The 16208-nt window shown below is 43.9% G+C and overlaps 1 pseudogene across 1 annotated transcript in view; it reads left to right on the top strand.

Moving 5' to 3' along the window:
- LOC308615083 (tripartite motif-containing protein 75-like) overlaps positions 1-16208 on the top strand; it is a 42285-nt pseudogene that overhangs the window by 10039 nt on the left and 16038 nt on the right. The window contains exon 4 of the transcript XR_014017855.1: positions 9879-11390. The product of XR_014017855.1 is annotated as a tripartite motif-containing protein 75-like (transcript). The remainder of the gene's footprint in view (positions 1-9878; positions 11391-16208) is intronic.

The raw sequence follows: 16208 nt of genomic DNA, 5'->3' as shown, positions 1-16208 counted from the left end.
TCATGGAGAAATGGTTGGAAAGAACGAGACTGAAAGCTCACGTCTGACAGCAGGGATGTGTCCGGAGACTAGTGGAGACCCGCCAGAAGGATGCAGAGGCGGGGCAAAGGCCTCGACAGGCCCAACACAGAACACTCTGGACCGCAGCAAAGAAGATGAGGGGTTATACACATCGGAGAAAAAAGAATCCATGAGCCCAAGAGGTACCTTTGAAAAGGCCAGAGGGGGAGTCAGGGAGGGAACGGTCTTCTTTAGAGAGGATGCCAGCAGTGAAGTGTAGGCATGCAGAATTAGAGAACCACCATCTGCTACCCACAATGCCACCACTGAGCCAGAAAGAATCCTCACTGGTGGTCAAAGTCTTTGTTAGGGAGCTGGGTATCAGAGACAGACCACTTGGCCTGTGATGATGAAGGAGAAAGGGACCTTTCTCATGGAGACATGCCCAGACACCACTTGAACCAAGTGCCCAAACTGACATTGTGCGTCCCCTAATGGGATGCAGTGGGAGGAACTCTACATCGCCCCAGTGATGTCCTGGACAAAAATGTTCAATCAGAATTGAATCACGAGGAAACAATGAGGCAAATCTAGAATGGGGAACACTGCAGGAGACACCTGGCCTGAAGTTTTCCTAAGAGTCAGTGTGTTGAAAGACAAAGAGGGAGTGGGACAGGAGCAGTGTTCTAGACTGAAGATAATATGGGGGGTGAGGAGTGTTTTCCTTGCCTTGATGATGCTGGTGCTTTCATGCATTATATTCATGTCAGCCCCCATGAAACTGTGCACCTTAGTTTGTACTTTATTGCTTGTCAATCATACCTTGATAAATGTATGTTTTAAAAGAGTCAGGGAAACTTTTCTAGATTAAAATAGCTGAAACAAAATGACAATGTATGAACATTAATTGAGATCTGAATTTTGAAAATAAATGTAAAAGTGGCTTTGCAACGACTGGAGAAATGAATGTTACGTATTAATTAAAAACATATTCCTTCATTACAGTAATGATATTGTGTAGGAGACATTCTCATTTTTAGGATGTTAAACTTGAATATTTAGCAGGTGTCTGAAACTCCCAAATGCTTTAGCAAAACAATTTAAGAGATAAACAAAATGGATATATGGAGAGAAATAATACACTGTGGCCAACATGTCCATTTGACAGCTGGAGGGATAGGTATATAGGTGTCAATTTTACCATTCGTTTCATTTTTCTGTAGGTTTGTAATTATTTTTAAAAAGTGTGGAAAAATAGGAGTGTTTGCTTCTTGAGAGATCGATTCCTGGAATTAAGTGAATTGGTGAGTTGGAACAGACTCAGATACAGTCATATTTTAAAAATATTATACTCTACCATATTGTATGAGTTACTTCGTGCAGTAAACTAATGAGGATATATTATTAAATTATGCAGAACAATCTCCTTCCCATCTTTGCACCCACTCTCATTCCTCAAAATCAGAATGTTAGAAATGATTTTAACACCGTATGATGTGTACAGATCGAGCAAAAATATACCTAAGTTCTAGGCACTTCTATAATTGTATAGTTGATAACATACCTAAAAAAAAAATGAAAACGAAAGCTAGAAGTAAGGTTTTGGGGTCAATACTTGCTAAGGTTTCCTTGTCCTCTGAGTTTTTTATAATCTACTAATCCCCTAACATTTCCCTTTTTTGGGAGGCTGATCTCACGCTAATATAACTTACAGAGTAACTGATTTGTGCCCGTTAATGTGGAGAATATACATCTACACTTACTATTAACAATATCGCTGTGACTTTTGACTTATATTTATTTGGCAGATAACTGAGATCACCCCAAAGCTCAAGGTCATTCTGCTTCCCCCGCACATGGCTTGTCTCTCATCCTTCCATAAATCATCCTTTTATGGAAGTCTTACGAATCGTGCTTTACCTCTTTGGGGACTTTTTTTGGGAGAATATTCTCAAATCAGGAATTAGCACGTCAGGAGGAGTAAAGGTACAGATCTAAGTATTTTGAAAGAGACAGGCTGTTGTCACAGCCCAGAGAAGTGACATTCCCTCCGGGTGGCCCCGAGTAAATCACCACTCTAAGCCTCCCTTTCTACTTTTGTCTATGGGAGACAATTCTTCCTACAACAGAGAATTCTCATAAAGTTTTCATGGGAAGTTTGACTAAAGCATAGAGCAGAAGGTCTAAACTATAGTAAAGTACTCAATAAAGGGTAGCTTTTATTTTAAAATGAGAGAGCAAAGAATACTGGAGGAAAGGCTGATCTAGCGAAAGGATATCCTTCCTCCAAAACTTTCTTTTCCCATCATGAATATAACACTTTCCATTTAAGCTTTTTTGCTCACAGTTGACCCCCCCCCCCGAAATTGAAATATTTGTGTGGATATGGGATGATTTCTAAGACCCAAAGTTAAGTGAAAAAAGGGGCAGGGGTGTGGTTAGAGAACACTTCTCCTCTCAGTTGTGGTTTAAAAGGCATAATGGACATTCGCCTATATGTGCAGAGACCACTCCCAGTATAGACCTAGAGCTGGAAACATTCAGCTCTGACACGTGCTGCAGTGGCCAGTAGAGGACTGAACACCCTGCATTATTTTTCATCTATTCATATCAGTTTGGTTGTTCAAAAGCTTTCCAGCAGATGGTGCTAGGCACTATTCAGTGCACAAGTCCTTAGGACAGGAATTTGTGTCCACAATGAAAATAAAAGCCGTACCCCTGTCTCCTGAATGGAAGGTCATCCACACTGAAACAGGGCAATAACTGCATTGATTTAAAATATATATATTGAAGTATAGTTGATTTAGAATGTTTTAATAGTTTCTGGTGTACAGCAAAGTGATTCAGTCATATTTATTTATTACTTTTCATATGTATATATATATACATATGAAATATATATATTTATTCTTTTTCATATTCATTTCCATAATTGTTTATTCCAGAATATTGAATATAGTTCCCTGTGCTATACTGTATGTCCTTGTTGCTTCTCTATTTTATATACACTAGTTTGTATATGCTAATACCAAACTCCTAATTTATTCCTCTCCCACGCAATTTAATGTGTGGTAAACATAAGTATGTTTTCTATGTCAGTGAGTTTATTTCTGTTTTGGAAATAAGTTCATTTGTATCATACTTTAGATTCCACATATGAGTGATATCATGTGATATAAGTCTTTCTCTGCCTGACTCACCTCAATTAGTATTATAATCTCTAAGTCCATCCAAGTTGTTGAAAATGGCATAATTTCATTCTTTTTTATGGAAGATTAGTATTCCACTGTATATATGTACCATATCTTCTTTATCCATTCATCTATCGAGGGACGTTTAGGTTCCTTCCATGTTCTGGCTCTTGTGAATAGTGCTGGTATGAACAGAAGGGTGCTTGTATCCTTCAGAACTATAGATTCGTCCAGATATATGCCCAGGAGTGAGATTCCTGGATCATATTTTTAGTTTTTTAAGGAATCTCCATTGTGTTCTTCATAGTGGCTGTAACAATTTAGATTCCCACCAACAGTATAGGAGGCTTCCCTTTTCTCCATACTCTCTCCAACATTTATTATTTGTAGACTTTTTGATGATGGCCATTCTGACTGGTGTGAGGTGATACCCCATTGTAGTTTTGATTTGCATTTCTCTAATAATTAGTAATGTTGAACATCTTTTCATGTGCCTATTAGCCATCTGTATGTCTTCTTCATAGAAATGTCTAATTAGGTCTTCTGCTCATATTTTCTTTTTTTTTTATCATTGAGCTTTATGTTTTGGAAATTAAGCCCTTATTGGTCACATCATTTGCAAATACTTTCTCTGAGTCCATATGTTTTCTTTTTGTTCGTTTATGGTTTCCTTCACTGTGCAAAAGCTTGTAAGTTTGATCTGGTCCCATTTGTTTATTTTTGCTTTTATTTCTATTGCCTTGGGAGACTGACCTAAGAATACATTGCTACAATTTATATCAGAGAATATTTTGCCTATGTTCTCTTCTAGAAGTTTTATGGTATCCTGTCTTATACTTAAGTCTTTAAGCCATTTTGAGCTTATTTTTGTGTATGGTGTGAGGGAGTGTTCTAACCATTAATTTACATGCGACTGTCCAGTTTTCTCAACACTGCTTGCTGAAGAGCCTGACTTTTCTCCATTGTATATTCTTGCCTTTTTTGTCAAAGATTAATTGACTGCAGGTGTGTGGGTTTATTTCTGGGCATTCTATTCTGTTCCATTGATCTGTTTTTGTTCCAGTACTACACTGTTTTGATTACTGTAGCTTGGTGGTATTCCTCTGGAGTCTGGTAGGGTTATGCCTCCAGGTTTGTTCTTTTTCTTCAGCATTGCTTTGGCAATTCTGTTTGGGATTATTTGTTCTACTTCTGTGAAAAATACATGGGTCATTTGATAGCAATTGCATTAAATCTGTAGATTGCTTTGGGTAGTATGGCCATTTTAACAATGTTTATTCTTCCAATCCAAGAGCATGGGACATCTTTCCATTTTCTTGAATCATCTTCATTTTTCTTTATCACTGTTTTATAGTTCTCAGCATATAAGTCTTCCACCTCCTTGGTCAGTTTTATTCCTATGTATTCTATACTCTTTGATGTGATTTCAAATGGGATTTTTTTTTTTTTTTTACTTTCCATTTCTGGTATTTCATTGTTAGTGTAAAAAAATGCAAAGTTTCTGCATGTTAATCTTATGTCCTGCTACTTTGCTGAATTTGTTTACCAGTTCTAATAGTTTTTGTGTGGAGTCTTTACTGTTTTCTATATAGAATATCAAGGCATCTGCATATCATGACAACATTACCTCTTCCCCTCCAATTTGGATACATTTTCTTTCTTTTTCTTCTCTAATTGCTGTGGCTAGGACTTCCAATACTATGTTGAATAGAAGTGGTGAGAGTGGGCATCCTTGTCTTGTTCCAGATTTTAGCAGGAAGGCTTTCAGCCTTTCATCCTTAAGTATAACATTGGCTGTGGGTTTGTCATAAATGGCTTTAAATATGTTGAGATATGTTGCTTCTATACCCACTTTGGTAAGAGTTTTTATCATGAATGGATATTGAATTTTGTGAAATGGAATTTGTGCATCTATTGAGATGATCCTGTGGTTTTTATTTTTTATTTTGTTGTTATATATCACATTGATTGATTTGCATATGTTAAACTATCCTTAAGACCCTGGTGTATGATCTTTTTTATGTGTTGTTGGATTTGGTTTGCTGATATTTTGTTGAGATTTTTTTTTTTGTGTGTGGTACGCGGGCCTCTCACTGTTGTGGCCTCTCCTGTTGCGGAGCACAGGCTCCGGACGCACAGGCTCAGCAGCCATGGCTCACGGGCCCAGCTGCTCCACGGCATGTGGGATCTTCCCAGACCGGGGCACAAACCCATGTCCCCTGCATTGGCAGGCGGACTCTCAACCACTGCGCCACCAGGGAAGCCCTGTTGAGAATTTTTGAATCTATACTCATCAGAGATACTGGCCTGTAATATTATTTTTTGGTAGTGTCTTTGTCTGGTTTAGTATCAGGGTGATGATGGCTACATAGAATGACTTTGGGAGTGTTCCCTCTTTGCACATCTTTTAGAAGAGTTTGAGAAGGATCAGTATAAGGTCTTCTTTGTATGTTTGGTACAATTCCACAATGAAGCCATCTGGTCCTGGACTTTTGTTTGCAGGGAGTTTTGTCTATCACAGACTCTATTTAATTTCTAGTGATGGGTCTGTTCAAATGAGCCATTTCTTCTTGATTCAGTTTTGGTGGGCTATATATGTTTCTAGAAACTTGTCCATTTCTTCTAGATTGTCCAACTTGTTGACATATAACTCTTCATAATATTCGCTTGTGGATTTTTTATTTCTGCGGTGTCAGTTGTTATCTTTTGTCTTTCATTACTTATTTTGTTTATGTGGTCCTCTCTCTTTTCTTCTTGGCGAGCCTGGCCAGAGGTTTGTCGATTTTGTTTACCCTTTCAAAGAACCAATTCTTGATTTTATTGATTTTTTCTATTGTTTTTATTTAATCTTTATTTTATTTACTTCCTCTCTGATCTTTATTATTGTCTTCCTTCTGCTGACTTTAGCTTTTCTTTGCTCTTCTTTTTCTAATTCTTTTAGTCAGTAGGTTAGGTTGTTCGTTTGAAATTTTTCTTGTTTTTTGAGGAAGGCTGGTATTGCTATGAACTTCCCTCTAAGGACTGCTTTTGCTGCATCACATAGATTTTGTGTGGTTCTGTTTTCATTGTCATTTGTCTCAAGATACTTTTTTATTTCCTCTTTGATTTCATCATTGATCCATTGGCTTTTTTAAAAATTAATTAATTTATTTATTTTTGGTTGCATTGGGTCTTCATTGCTGCATGCAGGCTTTCTCTAGTTGCAGCAAGCAGGCTTCTCATTGTGGTGGCTTGTTACGGAACACAGGCTCTAGGCGCATGGGCTTCAGTAGTTGTGGCACACAAGCTCAGTAGTTGTGGCTCACCATCTCTAGAGCACAGGCTCAGTAGTTGTGGCACACAGGCTTAGTTGCTCTGCAGCATGTGGGATCTTCCCAGCGCAGGGCTCAAACCCATGACTTTTGCACTGGCAGGCAGTCTGGCTGCACTGGCTGGGGTCAAGACGATTACACAGTTGGGGGTGGCTGTGATAGTGAAACCGCAAAGTTGCCACTAGAGCTGTTAGCAGACACTTGAAAACGGCTGGTTGTGTCCTTGAGTTTGAACCATTTCAGAAAACTCAAGTTCTCAGTGATGAGGGGAGGTATTTGAAACCACAACGACAATGGCCACCTGGGTCCACTTTGATTTTTAAATGACTTTAAATCCATCATCAGTGTATAGGTGGGGAGGAGAGGGATTAGAGCTATGGAGCCCAGTATGAACTTGGCCTTCCTCAACTTCACCACTGCCTGCTTGCAGACACAGAGAGTATAAGTAAGTTGCCCAGAGTCACTCAGTTCTTAAGGGAGACCAGAAACCTGGCCAGGGTTTTAGTCATTCGACAGCTTAGCCGGGGACTGAGGTGATATTTGGAGATGCCATCATGGCGGGTTCACATGGAGTTGACAGTCACGTGTGGGAGGCAGATTTCCAAAACGTGTAAATTTACAACAGCCAGAGTGGAAAGAGTTCCTGATCCTGTCCTTACAGCTCTGGCACATTTTGTTGGGGGAGGTGACTCCTCATGGAGTCGGGAAGCTGGATTCTGGAGGAAGGGACAAGTGAGCTCTGAGCTGGGCAGCACAGGAGACGAGGGCTCTGCTTGTACAAAGGTGCTGGGGCCAGAGCGGGCTGAACCTACAGGAAGAATGCAAGAGGTTGAGCGCTGCAGAGGACTTGGTGCTGGGAGAAGCTGGGGCTGAGGGCAGGACACAGTTCCTGTGCGGGGAACAGCAGTCCTGCAGGAGAGGGTGTAATTAGATCCTGGCGTGGGTGGGAGGAGACTGGAGGGGCCCAGCGGGTGGTGGTGGGCTGGGTGGTCAGAGGCTGGTGCAGGCACCCAGGGGAACATGTAGGGGCTTGGGCCAGGTTGTCAGTGGGGACAACAGAAGGTGTGTTCTTTGACCACAGCATCCTGAGCATGGCAATTCTGGGGTTTTGTTAGTTGAGTACCATGAGCACCTCCATGTGCCAGGCCTGCTGCTAGGCACGTTTTCCCCTCCTCTGTAAATCCTTTCTGAGCTGTCAGAGGTCACAGGGCCATAGATGGAAGAGCCAGGATTGCAGCCCAGGCAGCCTGGCTCAGAGTCTCTGCTCGCTCACCCCACCAGGCTTCCTCTCCTTCTGGCTCCACTACCCTGTCTGTGGTCTTCTACAAATCTCTGCCAATCAGACAAGGCACAAAGAACAGTCTCTCTTGTTTTTCACACTGATGTCTCTGAATTATTAAAAATGATCTGCTTTGACTTCATAATTGGCCATCTGTTAATCTTCTTTACCCATTTTTGTATCCTGATTGTTCATTATGTTTGCTTGAACTGCTTGATATAAGCTAATTAAATGCATGAAGCAATCATGTAGTTTTCTGATTTTCAAAACTTTGCCTCCTCGGCCAAACAGATTGAACATATTTCTCTACAATTTATTTCTATAGTCTGTGGTTTTATGGTCACTTTGGCTTTTATTAGACATGCACATAGAAAACTGTTTACGCCTGTAACCCTACACCACCACCCAGACGAAGAAACAGATTGTTACCAGCACCCCTAGAGCCTTCTCACCTTCCTCCCAATCACTAGCCCATCCCTCCTCCCCCAGTATGAGCACTAATGCTGAGGGCTAGCACCATGAAGTCATTTTTCCCGCACACACGGTGTGTATTCTTTTGTGCCTGGCTTTTTGTCACACCACGTTACATCTTTGAGATTCATTTCAGGTTTGGGGTGAAGAGTACTTAGTGCCCACCCACTGCTGATTAATGTCCCACTGTATGAAGAGATGGGAATTCATTTATGCATTCTAGTGTTGTGGAACTTTGGGGTTATTTCCAGTTTGGACTTGTGGAAAGTGTTGTATCGATCCTTCGTAAATGTAGTTTTGTGTAGTTTGTAGCCCTTCTAGTTTATACTCTGGATGGTTACACAGCCTGAGTGACATAACTGAGTGTATGTTCTAAGATAGTTAATAATGCAAAATAGTTTTCAAAAAGTGGTTATGCCCGGGGCTTCCCTGGTGGCGCAGTGGTTGGGGGTCCGCCTGCTGATGCAGGGGACACGGGTTCGTGCCCCGGTCCGGGAGGATCCCGCGTGCCACGGAGCGGCTGGGCCCGTGAGCCATGGCCGCTGAGCCTGCGCGTCCAGAGCCTGTGCTCCTCAACGGGAGAGGCCACAGCAGTGAGAGGCCCGCGTACCGCAAAAAAAAAAAAAAAAAAAAAAAAAAGTGGTTATGCCCACTTACCTCTCACCAGCTGTGTATGAATGATCCAGTGACACCACATATCTCCAAGATGCTGTATCTTAACACTTTGAAATTCATTCTGGGGTCTCTGGACTCAGAGATTGTCTTAAACCTATCAGTGCTGGAGACGATCAAATCAATAGACACCCCTCCCCCCTCCGCCCATGGATGCTCACTTCCAGCTTTGGGATCACTTCGCTGATCCCAGTGGAAAGTCTGGAGTGTCTACCAGGACACATCCTCTGTGGGTGCCCTGAACTCCAAGTTCTCATCCCTGAGAGTCGGCCTCTCAGCCTCCTTGAGAATCAGCAGCTGCTCCTAAGGGGAAGCACCACACCTTCTGCTCAGGATCTTGACCTCACAAATCCTCACTAGTTGGTAGCTCACCACTGTGGTCAGGGAGTACGTTTGTATGTGCATGTGTTTCTCCGCTTCAACTCAAATTGAAATACTGATCTCAATCTCATTCTGTGCTTGATGTGAAAAGTCAGTTTTGGGAAGGGGCCCAGAGCAAACTTCATCTAGCCCAAATCCCATCCACTTACGCACACAATTTGATACATCCTGTAGCTGAGAAGCTTAAGTGAAAAGTAAATTTTGATGTATTATGAGTTCAGTGCTGTCACAAATATCTGTGGTTTAAGCCAAGAAATACCATTCTTTTATTAGATTTTTGAGAAGATTGAAGTGATTGAAGCTGGAATTTTTATCCTTTTACCAGATTCTCTTAGAACTGGGATGTTATGCAACTCTCCCCAGGTCCCCAGATAGCAGGTGACTGAGTGGGGACTCTCACCCAGGGCCTGGCTCTTGTCCTCAAGCCCACACACTTTCCACAGTCCCAGGACCTGGTCCCATCAACCTGTGGTCCGTGCAGGTGTAGGTGGGTCGTGGTGGAGGGGAGGATCAGAGGATGCCTCACGGTGGCAGTGAGAGTCCCTCAAGACACAGGGCACTTCCTTTTCACAGGAAGGATTATCTTCTTAGCCCCAGGAAGGAAAAGGAACTTTGGAGTTGTGTCTGCTCTCTGACCCAGAGAGTTGCTGAGCTTGGCTTCACAACCTCCAGCTGCTGAGGGCAGCAAGTCGCCCAGATGCTCTGTGATCGGCCACAGGAGTGAAGGAAGCCCCTCTGGGCACCTGGCTGCACACCAAGCCCTGCAGGGCCTGTAAAATTTCAGCGTCAAGGACGGCAAGTAGGGAAACCCGAGGGTGCGCCTGCGGCTCAGCACAGAGACCCTGCAGCCCGGCCTCCTAAGAAACCCACCTCAGTGCTGCCCCGATGGCGCTGGCCACGGCCCTGGATGGAGTCCAGGCGGAAGCCAGATGCCCGGTCTGTCTGGAGGGCCTGAGAGACCCCGGCACCACTGAGTGTGGCCACAACTCCGGCCGCTCCTGCATCCAGCGGTCCTGGGCTCACCTGGAGGACAGGTTCCCCTGCCCCGCGTGCCGCCACCCGTGCCAGGAGCAGCAGGTAAGGAGCAACGCCCAGCTGGCCAGGATGATCCAGGTGGCCAGGCTGCTCCAGAGCAGCCGGAGCAACAGGAGGAGGTGCGAGGAGCCGCGCCTGTGCAAGCTTCACCGCCAGGTCCTGAGCCTCTTCTGCGAGGAACACCTGGAGGTGCTGTGTCTGTCCCCTGTGCGCCCGGACCCCTGGGCACCAGGGCCACTTGGTGAGACCGCTGGGCGAGGCCGCGGCTGAGCCCGGCAGAGGCTCGGCGCTCACGTGGAGCCTTTGGAGAGGCGGGGGGCACATGTCCACAGCCTGGTGGCCGCGCAGGACAGAAAGCTGCTGGAGCTGCGGGAGCTGGCCTCGGAGTTCCGGCAGCTGAGCCGGGCAGTGGACGGCGAGCAGGAGGCCGTCCTGGAGAGGCTGCTCCAGGAGGAGCAGCACATCCGGAAGCAGCTGGGCGCCAACATCACCGCCTTCTCAGACCACGCCTGCGAGCTGCGGGGCCTCCTGCACGAGGTGACGGAGCGAAGCGTGCTGCCCGGAGCCAGGCTGCTGAGCGGCATCGGGAGCATCCTGGGCAGGGGCGAGTGTCTGAGGTGCCCCGACGTCTGCCCCTTGCAGCTGAGGCGGGAAGGCTGCAGCCTCGCCCCGCCGCACTCAGCTCTGCAGAAAATCATTCGACGTTCCGGGAGGACGTGACACCCTGGACCCCGAGACGGCGCGTCCCAACCTGCTCGTGTCCGAGGACAGAAAGTCGGTGACGTTTGCGAGGAGCATGCAGCTCTTCCCCTCAGGCGCGCACAGATTCTGCCCCAAGCCTGCCGCGCAGGGCTCGCGGGGTCTTCTCCAGCGGCCGGCGGTACTGGGAGGGGCGGGTGAGGGGGGCTGCGTGGGCCGTGGGCGCCTGCGCAGACTCCGCCCCGGAGGGACAAAGCCGCCTCCGGACTGCGGGACTGTGCCGAGGGGATTACGAGGCCCGCGGGCCGGGGGGCGCCGTCCCGCTGGAGCTGAAGGAGGCTGGCGGGATCGGTGTGTATCTGGACTGTGAGTTGGGCGCGATTTCCTTCTGCAGTTGGAAGGACGGGTCCCGCACATCCACTCTTTCACCGATAAATTTTCTGAGGTCCTAAAGCCCTCTTTCTGTATCGGATGCGAAGGATGATCAGTGATTTTGCTTCCTTTTCTTCCTGAAATGTATGGACACTAGGTAAAATATTTACACCTGTCCGTACATCTAGCTCCGAGACATTATTTTTTAATGCTTATTTTACTTAAAGCCATGAAGAAACTTTCTCATTTTGTTTTCTATTTTGGTGGTGGTGGTGTCGTTTCCATAGCAGTAGAGATGTTGTCGGAACTAACAGGGACGTGGAGATTAACTGTAAAGTGTTTCTGGAATTCTAACGTTGGAGCCTGTAAAACTATAATTTCACAGCTTCAATAAATGTGTGAACATTTGCATCTTTCCTATAACCACACATTTACCTGTTCATAAACACATTACAAGTTCCAGGTTGGGAGAGAAGACACAGCTGTGCGGAGACAGTTCTGAGAGGGTCTCTTGCTTTTCTGCCTGTGCTGGGATCGAAAAACTGCCTGACCCAGACTGTTTCCCAGGATGTTTTTATTATGGGAAACAGCCTTGAAAGATAGAGGTGGTGTCTCCATCCAGACTTTAGGACTCTCCTTTCTCTCTTCCTTTTCCACACACCTGGGAAAGATGCTGGGAAAGCCTGAGAGCCCCTCCTTTGGTGCAGGCGGCAATGTCAAAACAAGCGAGACCCCAGTAGTGCCAGGATCCTGACACCAGCCCCACACAGTAACCACCAAAACAAACAAACAAAAATCCAAGCTAGTCTCCTTTCTCTCTCAAGTTACCTTGGATCTACTCGGGTAACCACCGTTCTCTCCCCATAAATCTTATTATACGAGTAGTAAAGATTTTCATATTCCTCTGCTATGTGTGGCATCATTGGATGCCTGACACTGAACCAAATTTTGAGTGGGGATCCACCGTGGCAATGCAACCTGGTCCTAACATTTGGCATTCTGAGCAGGCTTTTGGTGATATTCACCATCATCCATTTTCAGGGTGCTTCTCCTCTGTTTTTTTGTTTGTTTGTTTTTGGCTTCTAACTGGCTCTGATGCCCCAAGCAAGCATGCACTTTGAGCATTTATACTTTTACTTGCGAATCAGCGCACCCTTAAGGGGGTCCTTAAAAAAAAAGGGAGACAGAGAGAGAAAGAAAAGAAAGAAACCTGGGGAGATTACAAAACTAGAACAGAGATCCACAATTTGACCTAATTGGAAATCCACAATTTACTGAAAGAATCGATAGAACAAAAAAGGTAAAAGGCGGAGATTCTCTTTTGTGCCTCCCTAAGCTAGATGTTGATTTGGTAGGATCCCACTAAATTTAAACATAGTACCTCCGATAATGTTAGTCTGTTACTGAAGATAAAATGGACATGAGAGAGGTATGTCTCATCTTAACCATTGGAACAGTGGTTTTGCCTAAATTCCCCATGGTCATAGCACATGTTGTCATAAATGTCCAAGAGAAGGCATAGATAATCTGACCCACTGAGAAATAAATTGAAATCAAATCAAGCCATTGGCACTTGCACATTGCGTTCACGACATAGGACGTTATAGGTGTCCCCACCTCCAATTACAATAGATAATAAGACTAAATGTTAATTAAAACAAGACATTCAAGATTTGAAATCCATTACGCATGATCTATTTAGTGGAAAGATTAATTATTCCCACTGCTTCTCTGTTTTACTTAAATTTCACCTCTTCTTTAACTTGAATGGATTGCATCCCACAGTGAGTTACTACAACCTAAATGCAGTGTTCCCATCCAATGTTGTCTAATTACTGATCTATCCAAGCAGTGACTGGTAAATATCTGGCCATTACAGATTTGGCCAGTATGTTCTGTTCAGGGCTTATTTCAACAGCTTCCCAGCTATAATTTTCCTTCACCTCCAAAGGGAAACCATGCAATCCCAGGTACATCAACAGCCTTGCCCTGGCAGGCAGTGTGTGAGGGCAAGATTTTTAACTTCATCCAACTTACTCTAGGAGAACTATTATGATTTACTTGAGGACATCCTTCTTCGGAGATTCATTTGAACACTCAACCTTGGTTGATTTCCTGAAAGCTACTTGGTTAACTGAGAGCATCTCTATCCCTAACACTGTCAAGAAATAGCTATTGACCCTCTCAAAACCCACAACATGAAAACAAACCCAACATCTTCTAGGCCTTTTGGGATTCTGGAAGCAACATATCCCTTAAATTTCACTTAAGGCCATTTTTTTCTGTTACTTGCAAATCAGCCCACCTTTAATGAAGCCCCTTCCAACGAAGCTGATTAGAAACTAAGTTGGAATTCTTTGGGTACTCCTATTAGTGCCCCCAGAAATATCTTCACTTTAGCAATTTCCTCCTGCTTCCTGGAGACTCTGGACCACCATGACCACCATAGGTTTCCCCTGGGCTCCTGTGCTGACCTGCTTAGATTTGTGTCATTGCCATTGCCAGTCACATGCTGGAATTTATTGGACATAGACGCTCTCACAGTGGCAGAGACTGTAACCCTCCCTACCCAGCTCCCCACAATGCCTTGAATTATGGGCCGAGAACCCCACCAGGTCACCACAGCTACCTAGACCTCCTTACTACCAGATGGAGCCAAACTCGAGCCCTCTGGCATATTGCCCCTGGGGGAGGGTTGGTCTTCACTGTTCTCAATCTCTTGCCAGAGGCCATGGTGCAAAGGAGGTACATATAAGTGCATCATGTATTTGTTTATGTTTTTCAACTATCACAAGATAGTTTTTGTCCCTGTTTTTATATAATCACCTATGTATTGGTCTGCTTGGGCTGCCATAACAGAATATCATAAACTGGGGGGCTGAAACAATAAAACTTTATTTTATCATAGTTCTGGAAGCTAAAAGATCCCAGATTGAGGTCCAACAGTGTCAGTTTTTGGAGATAGCTCTCTTCCTGGCTTGTAGGTGGCTGCCTGTCTTCTTACTGTGTCCTCACATGCTAGAGAGGAAGAGAGAGCTACCTGGTGTCTCTTCTAAGGACACTAATCCTACCAGTTTAGGGCACATTTTTAATATTACCTTTAACCTTAGTTACCTCCTAAAGTCTCTATCTCCAAATACAGTAATACTGTATTACTGTATTATTCATATATTACGGTATTATTCAGTATATTCATATACTGAGGTTTAGGGCCTCAGTATATGAATTTGGGGTGGAGTGACGTAATTCTGTCCCTAGCAACCTATGACATTTTCTCATTCCCCATTTCTCGTGGGAAAGATGTGGGTATTTATTAGAAACCTTGTGCAATTCTAGATAAAACCCTTTGTAAGAAATAAAAGAATACATTACTGGTTCTTCAAAATATACCACAAATGTAATCTGTCACATTTGGCTTTATGTTGAAGAAGCAGTAAATACTTAAAAAATATAGGTAATGTAATCTATGTAGGTGCATATGAAAACAAATCTCTAGATATATTTAAGTATAAAAAGCCATGTACAAAACGCTACACATAGCACGCTCATACTATAAAAATAAACAAAAAAGAATTTCTTTTCTTGCGTATGTGTACATGAATAGGATGTTTCTGGAAAAAAACAGAAGAAACTTAATAATGGTTACACTGGAAAGGTGCTAGGAGGCCTGGGAGTCTGAGGTGAGAGAACAGTTTGCTTTTTGGTGTACCCTACTTACACGTGAATTTTTGCTACATTTATCTATATTTTTCCCTTCAAAAATTCACAACAAATAAATCTGATGTTCACTGGAAAATTGCTAGAATCCAAGTTTTAGTTTTGCCTGTGTAAAGAAAGACCTTTATCTTATTCCTTGAATGGATGGCCATCCCCATGGAGGAAGTCCTCAAACCATATAGTATCTCTGTTCTTTGGACTGTCATCTGCTGGCGGAGACCCTCCGTGGGATCTGAGCATCCAGGCTTCTAGCTCAGTGCCTCACATCATAGTGAGATTATATGTAAGGGCTGCTGGATGACTATTTAAATGAGATGTCTTGCTGGGATTTGTGAGTCATCAGCCTCAGTGTGAATAAAGTTACCAGGAGCCATGGTAGAACATATCAGAGTTCTCAGTGTATCCCAGCTGAGAGGTTCTGCAGTTGAGCATGCAGGGAAACCTGGGTCTGCTCCCAGCCCCATGCTGCCCCCTTGAATGGCATGCAGTGTGATGGAGGGTGTAACTGTCTGGTGGGCCCTCTTCATCCTGAGAAACGTGGGGTGAAGATCCAAAGATGACAGCCTAGAAGAGAGCCAGGAGAGAAACCTGGGAATCACACACATCTCAGAGGGCTGAGAGGGAAAGGTAACCTGTTAAACAGACTGAGAAAGTGCAGTCTGAGCCCAAGGTGCAGGATACAACATATGTACTCAAAAATCAGTTGTATTTCTATATTCTGGCAATCAACAACGCTAAAAAGTAATTACGATAATTCCAGTTATAGTAGCCTTAAAAAGAAAAAAGTACTTAGGAATAAATTTAGCCATGGTGGTTTTAAGATTTATACATTGAAAACTATAAACCATTGCTGAATGAAATTATAGAAGACCTGAATAAATGGAAAGATATCTCATGTTCATGAATTGGAAGCCTTCATATGAAGGTAGTAATGCTACCCAAAGCAATACACAGATTCAATGCAATCCTTATCAAAACCCCAATTGTCCTTTTTTTTCCAGAAATGGAAAAGCTGATCTTAGAATTTATAAGCTATTGCAAGAGATGCCTAATAGCCAGAACAGTGTTGAAAAAGAAAAA

This window comes from Mesoplodon bidens (assembly GCF_964165515.1).
Source record: "Mesoplodon bidens genome assembly, chromosome: 1".
Classification (NCBI taxonomy): domain Eukaryota; kingdom Metazoa; phylum Chordata; class Mammalia; order Artiodactyla; family Ziphiidae; genus Mesoplodon; species Mesoplodon bidens.
This window is presented reverse-complemented; position numbering and strand designations above follow the sequence as displayed.